Here is a 12,623-nt window from a genome sequence, read left to right on the forward strand (position 1 = left end):
GAGCTGAAGGCAGATGCTTAACTGACTGAGCCACCCAGGTGCCACTTGGATATGTTTTTTGAACACAGACTTAAATCTGATTCTTACAGAAAAGAATGATTTAGGAATTGTTGCTATTTAGTCACCAGCTCTAGTGAGAATAGATATATTTCTTCATATATTATTATATTCAGTCAACAAATGTTCTCCCCAGGCTATTGAGATATAATTGACATATAACATGTAAATTTAAGGTATACACTGTGATGATTTGATTTGTTAAATGATTACCACAATAAGATTAGTTAACACATCCTTCACCTCATGTAATTATACCTTTTTTTCCTTTTTGTGGTGAGAACGTTTAAGATCTCTTTAGCAACTTTCAAGGATATATTATTGTTAACTATTTACTATCATGCATATTAGATCCCCAGAACTTATTCATCTTACAACTGGAAGTTTGTACCCTTTGACCAATATCTTTTTCATCCATTCATCTGTTGGTGGACAATTAAGTTGTTTCCAAGTCTTGGCTCTAGTGAACAATGCTGCAGTGGATATGGGAGTGCAAATGTCTTTTCAAGACAGTGATTTTGTTTCCTTCAGATATATACCCAGAAGTAGGATTGCTGAATCATACTGTAGTTCTATTTTTAATATTTTGAGGGACCTCCATACTGTTTTCCATAGTGGCTGAACCAATTTACATTACCACTAATAGTGCACAAGGGTACTCTTTCTCCATATCCTTGTAATACTTATCTCTTGTCTTTTTTAAGATAGCCATTCTAACAAGTGTGAGGTAATATCCCATTGTGTTTTTGATTTGCATTTCACTGATTACTGATACTGAGCACCTTTTCATCTGTGGCAGTATCTGTGGGTTTTTGGTAAGTTTTCATGGGAGAAATGTTTATTCCAGTTCCTCTGCCCATGTTTAATTGGATTATGTGTATGTATGCTATTGAGTTGTATGAATTCCTTATATATTTTGGATATTAATCACTTCTTTAACATATATAGTTTGCAAATATTTTCTCCCATTCCATAAGTTGTCCTTCATTTGTTGTTGTTTCTATTGCTGTGCAGAAACTTTTTAGTTTGATGTAGTCCCATTTGTTTATTTTTGCTTTTGTGGTTTATGCTTTTGATGTCATATCCAAAAAGCCTTGTCAAGACCAATGTCAAGGAGCTTTTCCCTTATGTTTTTTTTCCAGGAGTTACTTGGTTTTAGATATTAAGTTCTTAATCCATTTAGAGTTAATTTTTGTGAGTGGTATAAGACAGAGATCCAATTTCATTCTTTTGCATGTGAATGTTCAGTTTTCCCAGCAATATTTATTGAAAAGATTATCCTTTTCCCACTGAGTATTCTTGGCTCCTGTGTCAAATATTCATTAACCATATATATGGGTTTATTTTTGGGCTGTCATTTTTATTCCATTGATCTATGTGTCTGTTTTTGTGCCAATAGTATATTGCTTTGGTGACTATATAGTTTGAAATCAAGAAGTATGAAGCATCCAGCTTTGTCCTCAAGATTGCTTTAGCTATATGTAGTTTCACACACATTGCCTTTTCTGTTTCTGTAAAAAACAACTGGCTTTAGCAGGTAAAAAGACCTTCTCTTGTCAGTTCCCCAGGCTGATGGGATTCTCTGGAATTACAGTTGTACTGGGTTGGAGCTGATGATGAGGCTGTTACTAGGTCTAGAGTGGTGGCTGTGGTTGGTGGGCTTGTTACCAGGGGCTTGAGTGGGTGTGCATCCTGTCTAGGCCATGGGTGTATGGGATTGCCTCCAGTAGAGTGGTGCTGGAGGAGGGTCTGCTTCAGGGTCCACAGTTGGGTCCTCAGACAGTGAGCCAATTACCAAGAGTGTAGACAGGTGTCATTAGATGGGTCCCTGGATAGGTAAGACTCACTCTGGACTGTGGCTGAGAGGGGCTGGAACTGAGCCCCAGGGCTGTTTCAGGTTCCACAGCCAAGACTGAGGTTTGCAGAACTGACTCTGCACAAGTAGTGTGCATGTCCTTCCAGATTCTTGGCAAATGGTACTGGTGGCAGAACCAAAGACAAATGGTGCTTTGGACAGGTTCTCATGGGTACAGAGCTGTTTCCAGGTCTGTAGCCAGGATGACAGCTGGTGAGTTAGCTGCCTGTGTATGGACCTGTCTTCTCAAAATTTTTCTTCTCAGTCTGGACTGAACTGCGGAGTCACAGTTTCCTACTTGAATCCCAAAGCTCCCACAAAGGCACTTTTGTCCATCAATAGATGCTAAATTATTGTTGTTAGCGTGGAATATGAGTAAAGGACGTCTTATTTGGCCATGTTGATGATGTCAATCTCCATGTCACTTTTTGGGTATGTTATGAGATATTTTGGCAGTCATCCACCTAGACATGTAGTTATACTTACACATCACCACATGCTGGAGAATGTTTTCATTTTCTTCAGACAGTCGTATTCCTCACACAGCTATAGATGCTCAATCACAGACTGAAGTGGATGCCTTCCTGTCATTCACTATTGCTGCTAGCACCTTTCTGGGCCTCAGCTTCTTCACTTTGGTTTTGGCGCTCCCCTGAACCCCATGTGGCTGCCAACAAATACTTGGTTGAACATGTGTTATATTCTTGCATTCTGCTATGTGCTTAGGGATAAAATGATAAACAAGATTGACGTGATGCCTGCTCACACAGAGAAATAGACAATTATGATACCATCTAATAAGAGTGAAGGAAGAATAGTGGCATGGCAGTACATGAGAGTAGTATCTAAACTAGAGAGTGGTGAAGATGGTCAGAATATTTGGCCTTTTTTAGGAACTCTCCTTAAAGAAGAGATGCCACACACACACACACACACACACACTTCAAAAAAATATCAGTGACTAATCCGTTTCTCAAAATTGGGTTTTACTATTTGTGGTTTGGGTAAGATTTCTTGGTTATTTTCTCCAGAAGTAAAGGAAGTAGAGGGTGATTTGAATAACAGATTATAGATTCTGCAGAACCACTGATATGCTAATAAAAAAACCTTGTCTTAAGGGCTGGGTCTATTATCCATTATTTCTTGGTAAATATTGAAAGCTTCCTGAAGGCCAAACTTCCTTCCTAGATCTGTATGCCCACCTCATAGGAAATGGGAGGCCTTAGGAAATGTCCTCATTAAGGAAGGGAGCAAATTAAGGCTGGGTTGGTTTCCAACAATTGGAAAAGCAGCTTAGTTTACAATAAAAGATTAAAACTCAGGGTAAGTTTTTCTGGAACTCTAGTAATAATAGACACATATTTCTTTGTGTTAACACAGTTTCTTTTTTTTAACTCTTTATTTTGTAAACATTTTAGACTCACATAGAAGTTGCAAAGAGAGTATAAGAATACCTGTATATTTTTCAGCCACTTTACTTTAGTGTTAACATCTTACATAACCAGGTAAATAATTGAAACCAAAAAAATTAACATTAATACAATGCTATTAACTAATCTACAGATTAGTTACCAACTTTTCCATTAATGTCCTTTTCCTGGTCTGGCATCCAATCCAGTGTTGCATTTAGTTACCATGTTTCCTTAGTCTCCAACAATCTGTGACAGTTCCTAGGTCTTTCCTTGTCTTTCCTGACCTTAACAATTTTAATAGTATTGGTTTGTTATTTTGTATAATGTCCCTTGATTTGAGATTGCTTGATATATTCTCATAATTATATAGAAGTTTTGTGTTTTGGCAAGAATGTTACAGAAGGGCTATTGTCCCCTTCTTATTGCATCATAAAAGGGATTTATGATGTTGACATGACTTATTTTTAAATTATTTATTTAAAATTATTTTTATTTATTTTAATTCCAGTGTAGTTAACATAGAGTATTATATTAGTTTCAGGTGTACAGTATAATGATTCAGCAGTTCCATATATTACTCAGTGCTCATCAAGGTGAGTGTACTCTTAGTCCCCATCACCTATTTCACGCATCCAGCCACCCACCTCCCCTCTGGTAACCATCTGTTTGTTCTTTAGAGTCAAGAGTCTGTTTTTTGATTTGTGTCTTTTTTTTCTCCTTAGTCACTGTTTTGTTTCTTAAAATACACATATGAGTGAAATCACGTGGTATTTGTCTTTCTCTGACTGGTTTATTTCACTTAGCATTATACTCTTTAGTTCCATCCATGCTGTTGAAAATGGCAAGATTTCATTTCTTTTATAGCTGAATAATATTCCACTGTGTGTGATATATATATATATATATATATATATATATTTCTTTATTCATTCATCTGTCAATGGACACTTAGACTGCTTCTGTGGTTTGGCTATTGTAAATAATGCTGCAATAAACATAGGAGTGCATACATCCCTTTAAATTAGTATTTTCATATTCTTTGGTAAATAACTAGTTGTGCAATTGCTGGAAAATGGGGTAGTTCTATTTTTACTTTTTGGGGAACCTCCATACTGTTTTCCAGAGTGGCTGCACCAGTTTGCCTTCCCAACAACAATGCACTAGGCTTCCTTTTTCTCCACAACCTCTCCATCACCTGTTGTTTCTTGTGTTGTTGATTTTAGCTATTCTGACAGGTGTGAGGTGATACCTTATTGTAGTTCTGATTTGTATTTCCCTGATTATCAGTGATGTTGAACATCTTTTTATGCCATCCAGATGTCTTCTCTGGAGACACGTCTATTCATGTCTTCTGCCCATTTCTTAACTGGATTATTCATTTTTTGAGTGTTGAGTTTGATAAGTTCTTTATAGATTTTGGATACTATCTCCTTATCTGATATGTCATTTGCAAATGTCTTCTTTCATTCCATCAGCTGCCTTTTAGTTTTGTTGACTATTTCCTTTGCTGTGCAGAAGCTTTTTATCTTGATGAAGTACCAATAGTTTATTCTTGTTTTTGTTTCCTTGCCTCTGGCGATGTGTCTAGAAAGAAGTTGCTGTGACTGATGTCAAAGAGGTTACTGCCTGTGTTCTCCTCTAGGATTTTTATGGTTTTAAGTCTCACATTTAGGTCTTTAATCCATTTCAAATTTATTTTTGTTTATGGTGTAAGAAAGTGGTCCAGTTTCATTCTTTGGCAGGTTGCTGTCCACTTTTCCCAACAGCATTTGTTGAAGAGACTTTTTCCCATTGCATGTTCTTTCCTGCTTTGTGGAAGATTAATTGACCATATAGATGTGGGTTCATTTCTGGCTTTTCTGTTCTGTTCCATTGACCTATGTGTCCATTTTTGTGTTAGTATCATACTCTTTTGATCACTACAGCTTTGTAATATAACTTGAAGTCTGGAATTGTGATACCTCCAGCTTTGTTTTTCTTTTTAAAAATTGCTTTTGCTATTTGGGGTCTTTTGTGGTTCCATACAAATGTTAGGATTTTTTGTTCTAGTTCTGTGAAAAATACTCTTTGTATTTTTATAAGGATTGCATTAAATGTGTAAGTTGCTTTAGGTAGTATAGACATTTTAACAATATTCTTCCAATCAATGAGCATGGACAATTTTTCCATTTCTTTGTGTCATCTTCAATTTCTTTCATCAGTGTTCTATAGTTTTCAGAGTACAGATCTCTTTGGTTAGGTTTATTCCTAGGTATCTTGTTTTTTGGTGCAATTGTATATGGAATTTATTCCTTAATTTTTCTTTCTGCTGCTTCATTATTAGTGTATAGAAATACAACAGATTTCTGCACATTGATTTTATATCTTGCAACTCTACTGAATTCATGTATCAGTTCTAGCAAGTTTTTGGTAGAGTCTTTTGGGCTTTGTATCATATTGTCTGTAAATAGTGAAAGTTTGACTTCTTTTTTGCTGATTTGGATGCCTTTCATTTCTTTTTTCTCTCCAAGTGCTGTGACTAGGACTTCCAGTACTAAGTTAAATAACAGTGGTAAGAGTGGACATCCTTGTCTTGTTCCTGACCTTAGAGGTAAAGTTCTCGGTTTTTACCCATTTAGTATGGTGTTAGGTGTGGGTTTTTCATAGATGGCCTTTATAATGTTGAGATATGTTATCTCTAAACCTACTTTTTGAGGGCTTTTAAAAAAATATTTAATTAGAAATCTTTTTTTTTAAATTTTATTATGTTATGTTAGTCACCATACAATACATCATTAGTTTTTGATGTGGTGATCCACGATCCGTTGTTTTCATATAACACCCAGTGCTCCATGCACTTTAATATCCATCACTGGGCTAACCTCCTCCTTAATATCCATCATGGGCTAACCAATCCCCCCTCCCCCCTCCCCTCTAAAACACTGTTTGTTTCTCAGAGTCCATAGTCTCTCATGGTTCATCGCTCCCTCCGATTTCCCTCCCTTCATTTTTCCCTTCCTTCTCTTAATGTCCTCCATGATATTCCTTATGTTCCACAAATAAGTGAAACCATATGATAATTGACTTTCTCTGCTTGACTTATTTCACTTAGCATAATCTCCTCCAGTCTCATCCATGTTGATGTAAAAGTTGGGTATTCATCATTTCTGATGGCTGAGTATCATGAATGGATGTTGTACTTTGTCAAATGCTTTTTCTGTTCTACTGAAATGATTATATGATTTTTATTTTTTCTCTTATTGATGTGATGTATCACATTGATTGATTTGTGAATATTGAACCACCTTTGAATCCCAGGAATAAATCCCACTTTATCGTGGTGAATTTTTTTTAAATGTATTGTTGGTGTCTGTTTGCTAGTATTCTGCTGAGGATTTTTGCATTTATGTTCATCAGAGATATTGGCCTGTAGTTCTCTTTTTTTTGTGGTGTCTTTATTTGGTTTTGGTATCAAAGTAATGCTGTCCTCATAGAATGAATTTGGAAATTTTCCTTCCTCTTCTGTTTTTGTGAATAGTTTGAGAAGAATAGGCATTATCTCTCCTTTGTTTTTTAAAATTAAATTCAATTAGCGAACATATAGTACATCATTAGTTTCAGAGTTCAATAATTCATTAGAAGTAGAGTTCAATAATTCATCAGTTGCATATAACACCCAGTGTTCATCACATCATATGCTCTCCTTAATGCCCATCACCCAATTATCCCATCCCCCCTATCTCCCCTCCAGCAACCTGAAGTTTGTTTCCTATATGTAAGAGTCTCTCATGGTTTGTCTCCCTCGCTGATTTCTTTCCATTCAGTTTTCCCTCCCTTCCACTATGATCCTCTGTGCTGTTTCTTATATTCCACATATGAGTGAAACCATATGATAATTACCTTTCTCTGATTGACTTATTTTGCTTAGCATAATTCCCTCCAGTTCCATCCATGTTGATGTAAATGATAAGTATTCATCGTTTCTGATGGCTGAGTAATATTCCATTCTAAATATATACCACATCTTCTTTATCCATTCATCTGTCCATGGACATCTCAGTTCTTTCCATAGTTTGGCTATTGTGGACATTGCTACTATAAACATTGGGGTGCAAGTGACCCTTCAGATCACTACATTTGTACCCTTGGGGTAAATACCTACTAGTGCAATTGCTGGGTCCTAGGGTAGCTCTATATTTAACTTCTTGAGGAACTTCCATCCTGTTTTCCAGAGTGGCTATACCAGCTTGCATTCCCACCAACAGTGTAAGAGGGTTCCCCTTTCTCTGCATCCTCACCAACATCTGTTGTTGCCTGACTTGTTAATTGTAGCCATTCTGACTGGTGTGAGGAGGTATCTCATTGTGGTTTTGATTTGTATTTCCTGATGACAAGTGATGTGAAGCATTTTTTTCGTGTGTCTGTTGGCCATTTGGATGTCTTCTTTGCAGAAATGTCTGTTCATGTCTTCTGCCCATTTCTTGAGTGGGTTATTTGTTTTTTGGGTGTTGAGTTTGATACGTTTTAGGTTTTTTTAAATTTAATTTTATTATGTTATGTTATTCACCATACAATATATCATTAGCTTTTAATGTGGTGATCCACGATCCATTGTTTTCGTATAACACCCAGTGTTCCATGCAGTACATGCCCTCCTTAATACAGATCACTGGGCTACATTCTTTATAGATCTTGGATACTATCCTTTCTGATATGTCATTTGCAAATATCTTCTCCCATTCCATAGGTTGCCTTTTAATTATGTTGACTCTTTCCTTTGCTGTACAGAAGTTTTTATCTTGATGAAGTCCCAATAGCTCATTTTTGCTTTTGTTTCCCTTGCCTTTGGAGACGTGTTTAGCAAAAAGTTGCTGTGGCCAAGGTTGGAGAGGTTGCTACCTGCGATCTCCTCTAGGATTTTGAAGGATACCTGTCTCACATTTAGGCCTTACATCCATTTTGAGTCTATTTTTGTGTATGATGTAAGGAAATGGTCCAGTTTCGTTCTTCTACATGTGGCTGTCACATTTTCCGAGCACCATTTGTTGAAGACACTGTCCTTTTTCCACTGGATATTATTTCCTGCTTTGTGGAAGATTAGTTGACCACAGAGTTGAGGGTCCATTTCTGTTCCATTGATCTATGTGTCTATTTTTTTTTTTTTTTTGCCAATACCATATTGTGTTGATGATACAGCTTTGTAATATAGCTTGAGTCCAACATTGTGATGCCACTAGCTTTGGTTTTTTTTTTCTTTTTTTAAATTTTCTTTTTTTTAATTTTTAATTTTTTAAAAGATTTTATTTATTCATTTGACACAGAGAGAGCACAAAGAGGAGGAGCAGCAGGCAGAGAGGGAGAAGAAGGCTCTCCACTGAGCAAGGAGCCTGATGTGGGGCTCTATATGGGGCTCAATCCCAGGACCCTGGGAGCATGACCTGAGCCGAAGGTAGACACTTAACCAACTGAGCCACCCAGGAGTCCCTGGTTTTCTTTTTCAACATTCCTCTGGCTATTCAGGGTCTTTTCTGGTTCCATACAAATTTTAGGATTGTTTGTTCCAGCTCATTGAAAAATGTCGATGGTATTTTAATAGGGATTGCACTGAATGTATAAATTGCTCTAGGTAGCATAGACATTTTAACAGTATTTATTCTTCCAATCCATGAGCATGGAACATTTTTCCATTTCTTTGTGTCTTCCTCAATTTCTTTCATGAATGTTCTATAGTTTTCAGAGTATAGTTCCTTTGCCTCTCTGGTTAGGTTTATTCCTAGGTATCTTACCGTTTTGGGTGCAATTGTAAATGGGATCAACTCCTTTATTTCTCTTACTTCTGTCTCTTTGTTAGTGTATAGAAATGCAACTGGTTTCTATGCATTGATTTTATATCCTGCCACCTTGCTGAATCCTGTATCAGTTCTAGCACTTTTGGGGTGCAGTCTTTTGGGTTTTCCATATAAAGTATCATATCATCTGCAAAGAGTGAGAGTTTGACTTCTTCTTTGCCGATTCAGATGCCTTTTATTTCTTTTTGTGGCCTGATTGCTGAGGCTAGGACTTCTAGTACTATGTTTAACAACAGTGGTAAGAGTGGACATCCCTGTTGTGTTCCTGACCTTTGGGAGAAGGTTCTCAGTTTTTCCCCATTGAGAATGATATTTGCTGTGGGCTTTTTGTATATGGCTTTTATGATACTGAAGTATGTACCCTTTGTTCCTATACCATGAAGAGTTTTAATCAAGAAAGGATGCTGTACTTTGTCAAATGTTTTTTCTGCATCTTTTGAGAGGATCATGTGGTTCTTGTTCTTTCTTTTATTAATGTGATGTGTCTTCTTGATTGATTGGCAGATGTTGAACCACCCTTGCAGTCCAGGACTAAATCCCACTTGGTTGTGGTGAATAATCCTCTTAATGTACTGTTGGATCCTATTGGCTAGAATCTTGGTGAGTATTTTAGTATCCATGTTCATCAGGGCAATTGGTCTGTAGTTCTCCTTTTTGATGGGGTCTTTGTCTGGTTTTGGAATCAAAGTAATGCTGGCATCATAGAACAAGTTTGGAATTTGTCCTTCCCTTTCTATTTTTTGAAACAGTTTCAGAAGAGTAGGTATTAGTTCTTCTTAAATGTTTGGTGGAATTCTCCTGGGAAGCCATCTGGCCCTGGACTCTTGTTTGTTGGGAGATTTTTGATTACTGTTTCAATTTCCTTGCTGGTTATGGTCTGTTCAGGTTTTTTATTTCTTCTTGTTTCAGTTTTGGTAGTTTATAAATTTCTGGGAATGCATCCATTTCTTCCAGCTAATTTGCTGACATATAGTTACACATAATATGTCCTTAAATTGTTTGTATTTCCTTGGTGTTGGTCATGATCTCTCCTCTTTCATTCATGATTTTATTAATTTGCGTCCTTTCTCTTTTCTTTTGATAAGTCTGGCTAGGGGTTTATTGGCTTATTAATTTTTTCATAGAACCAGCTTCTAGTTTCATTGATCTGTTCTACTGTTCTTTTGGTTTCTATTTCATTGATTTCTGCCCTAATCTTTATTATTTCTCTTCTCCTGCTTGGTTTAGGCTTTATTTGCTGTTCTTTCTCCAGCTCCTTTAGGTGTAGGGTTATGTTGCGTATTTGAGACCTTTCTTGTTTCTTTTTGTGTGTGTGTGTGTACACATTTAGTTTTATTGTAACAAAGCAACTTGTACACTTTTAACGTTTAAAACTGAGCCTCATCTTTCCTTTCCAGTGAAACAAAAAGAAAATTGAAAAATAAACAGGAACAGAATTACAATAGAGAATGTCAATTCCAAATAAGATCCTATAGGTTGTGCTGATTCTCCCATTGAGTGGCAGGGCTCAAGTCATCATTAGGAGAGAGTTTTATTTTAAAAGTGTCATCTTAAACTGCAAGGATGTCCATTAAACATCACAATTAAACATGTCAAAGGAGAAGTCATGTTGTCAAAATGCCCACTTAACCCACCCAAACATCTCAAACCCACCCTTTGCTGACCTTCTATAACCCCATTTTTTAAAGTTTTTTTTTTTTTTTTTTAAACAAGAGAAAGTAGACAGGTACATGTTGGTAAATGCTAACTGTCCATATTCACATAGAGACACAGTGTAATCTCTGAGCCCAATATACAGAGAAAGGAGGAAAAAAGCTAGAATTCTATGCACTACTACACAGGGGCCTAGCACCCTCCAGCTTCCAGCAGAGCTAAGGGAGCAGAAGGTTTTTCTTTTTTCCCACAGAGCACGGTGGTGTTGATTCCATAAAGTTTTTGTTGAGACAGGAAGGGATAAAAATGAATTTCGAACAGAAAGGGATAGAGATTCTTTTCCCACTGTATTCTGCTCAAGGTGTTTCCCCCCAGAATAAGTTGAGAACCATGGTATAAAGGGAGAGAAAAGAGACTTCAAAAAACAGGGCGAATGAGCACAAGAGGAGGAAAAAAAAAAAAAAGACTGTAACTTGCTCCCAGGGACAGAAGAAAATTAAAAAAGGAAGGTTGGAATCCATCAGTGTTCCATTAGCATCTTCTCCTTCATCCTCCTCTTCTTCCTCCCCCTCATCATCATCTTCATCTTCTTCACCTTCATCCTCATCTCCTTCTTCTTCGATATCTTCCAATCCTTCTTCTTCTTCATCATCATCATCTTCTTGTCCTTCCCCTTCTTCATCATCCATATCGGGAACCAAGTAGTACTATAATGGATTTGGCCAAATATCATCTTTGATGACCTCTCCTAACTCATCTGCACCTGCATTAGAATGGTCAGTAAACCAGGTGAAGAAGCTCTCTCGTTCCTCATGTTGTCTCTTCCTGCTGGCTTTATTCTGTGTTTGACTTGAATGTTTCATCAAATCCTTTCCAGATTTCCATTTGATTTTGGTGGATTTTGAAGATGGATCACCACTCTCATTCAGATGAAATTCTTTGGAGAGAACTTTTTTTTGAAGTAAGGGTTTTCATCAAAATAAAAATCTATTCTGTAACCTGATTTAATATCTTCAAATTCTGTCACTTCAACTCTTGTCAAATAATGCAGCACCTCTTCATCCTCCTCCCCAAGCAGTGCAGACACTTGTGGATGGTTGACAAATGTTGTTACCCAAAAATTGGGGATTTTGGCGATCAATTCTGACCTTTTCTGAAAAAATGGTTGGCGGAGTTTGTTATATTTCTGTTCTACTTTCAAAATCTCCTCACTGGCTTGTTCATTAAGTCTGTCTATTTCATTTTGTACTTCACCAATATGTTCAATTGTTTCTTGCTGTTCTTTCTCTCCCTTAGGCAAGTGCTGAGATATCGACATCTCCTGTGGCTTGGGGGCAGGAGGTAGTCTTTGTTTCTTCATTTGAGGCGGGAGTGAAGACTGGCATTTGGGGGCCATGCTGTGAGGAAACTCCAGGAAACCAGGAGAGAGGCACATCGGGAAAAAGCCCTGCTTCGAGACCTTTCTTGTTTCTTGAGAAAGGCTTGTATTGCTTTGTACTTCCCTCTTAGGATGGCCTTTGCTGTATCCCAAAGTTTTGCACAGTTGTGTTTTCATTTCCAGTTGTTTCCATGAATTTTTTTAAATTCTTCTTTAATTTTCTGGTTGACCCATTCATTCTTTAGTAGGGTGCTCTTTAACTGCCAAGTGTTTGAGTTCTTCCAAATTTCCTCTTGTGATTGAGTTCAAGTTTCAAGACATTGTGGTCTGAAAATATGCAAAGAATAATTCCAGTCTTTTGGTACCAGTTGAGACCTGATTTGTGACCCAGTATGTGATCTATTCTGGAGAATGTTTGATGTGCACTCAGAAGAATGTGT

The 12,623-nt window shown here is 37.0% G+C and overlaps 1 pseudogene; it reads right to left on the reverse strand.

Annotated features, from left to right (window-relative positions):
• Positions 1-2,468: 2,468 nt before the first annotated feature.
• On the reverse strand, positions 2,469-12,216 carry LOC116624448 (annotated as a pseudogene).
• Between the last annotated feature and the right edge of the window lie 407 nt (positions 12,217-12,623).

Source organism: Phoca vitulina, unplaced genomic scaffold (assembly GCF_004348235.1).
Source record: "Phoca vitulina isolate PV1807 unplaced genomic scaffold, GSC_HSeal_1.0 scaffold67, whole genome shotgun sequence".
Taxonomy (NCBI): domain Eukaryota; kingdom Metazoa; phylum Chordata; class Mammalia; order Carnivora; family Phocidae; genus Phoca; species Phoca vitulina.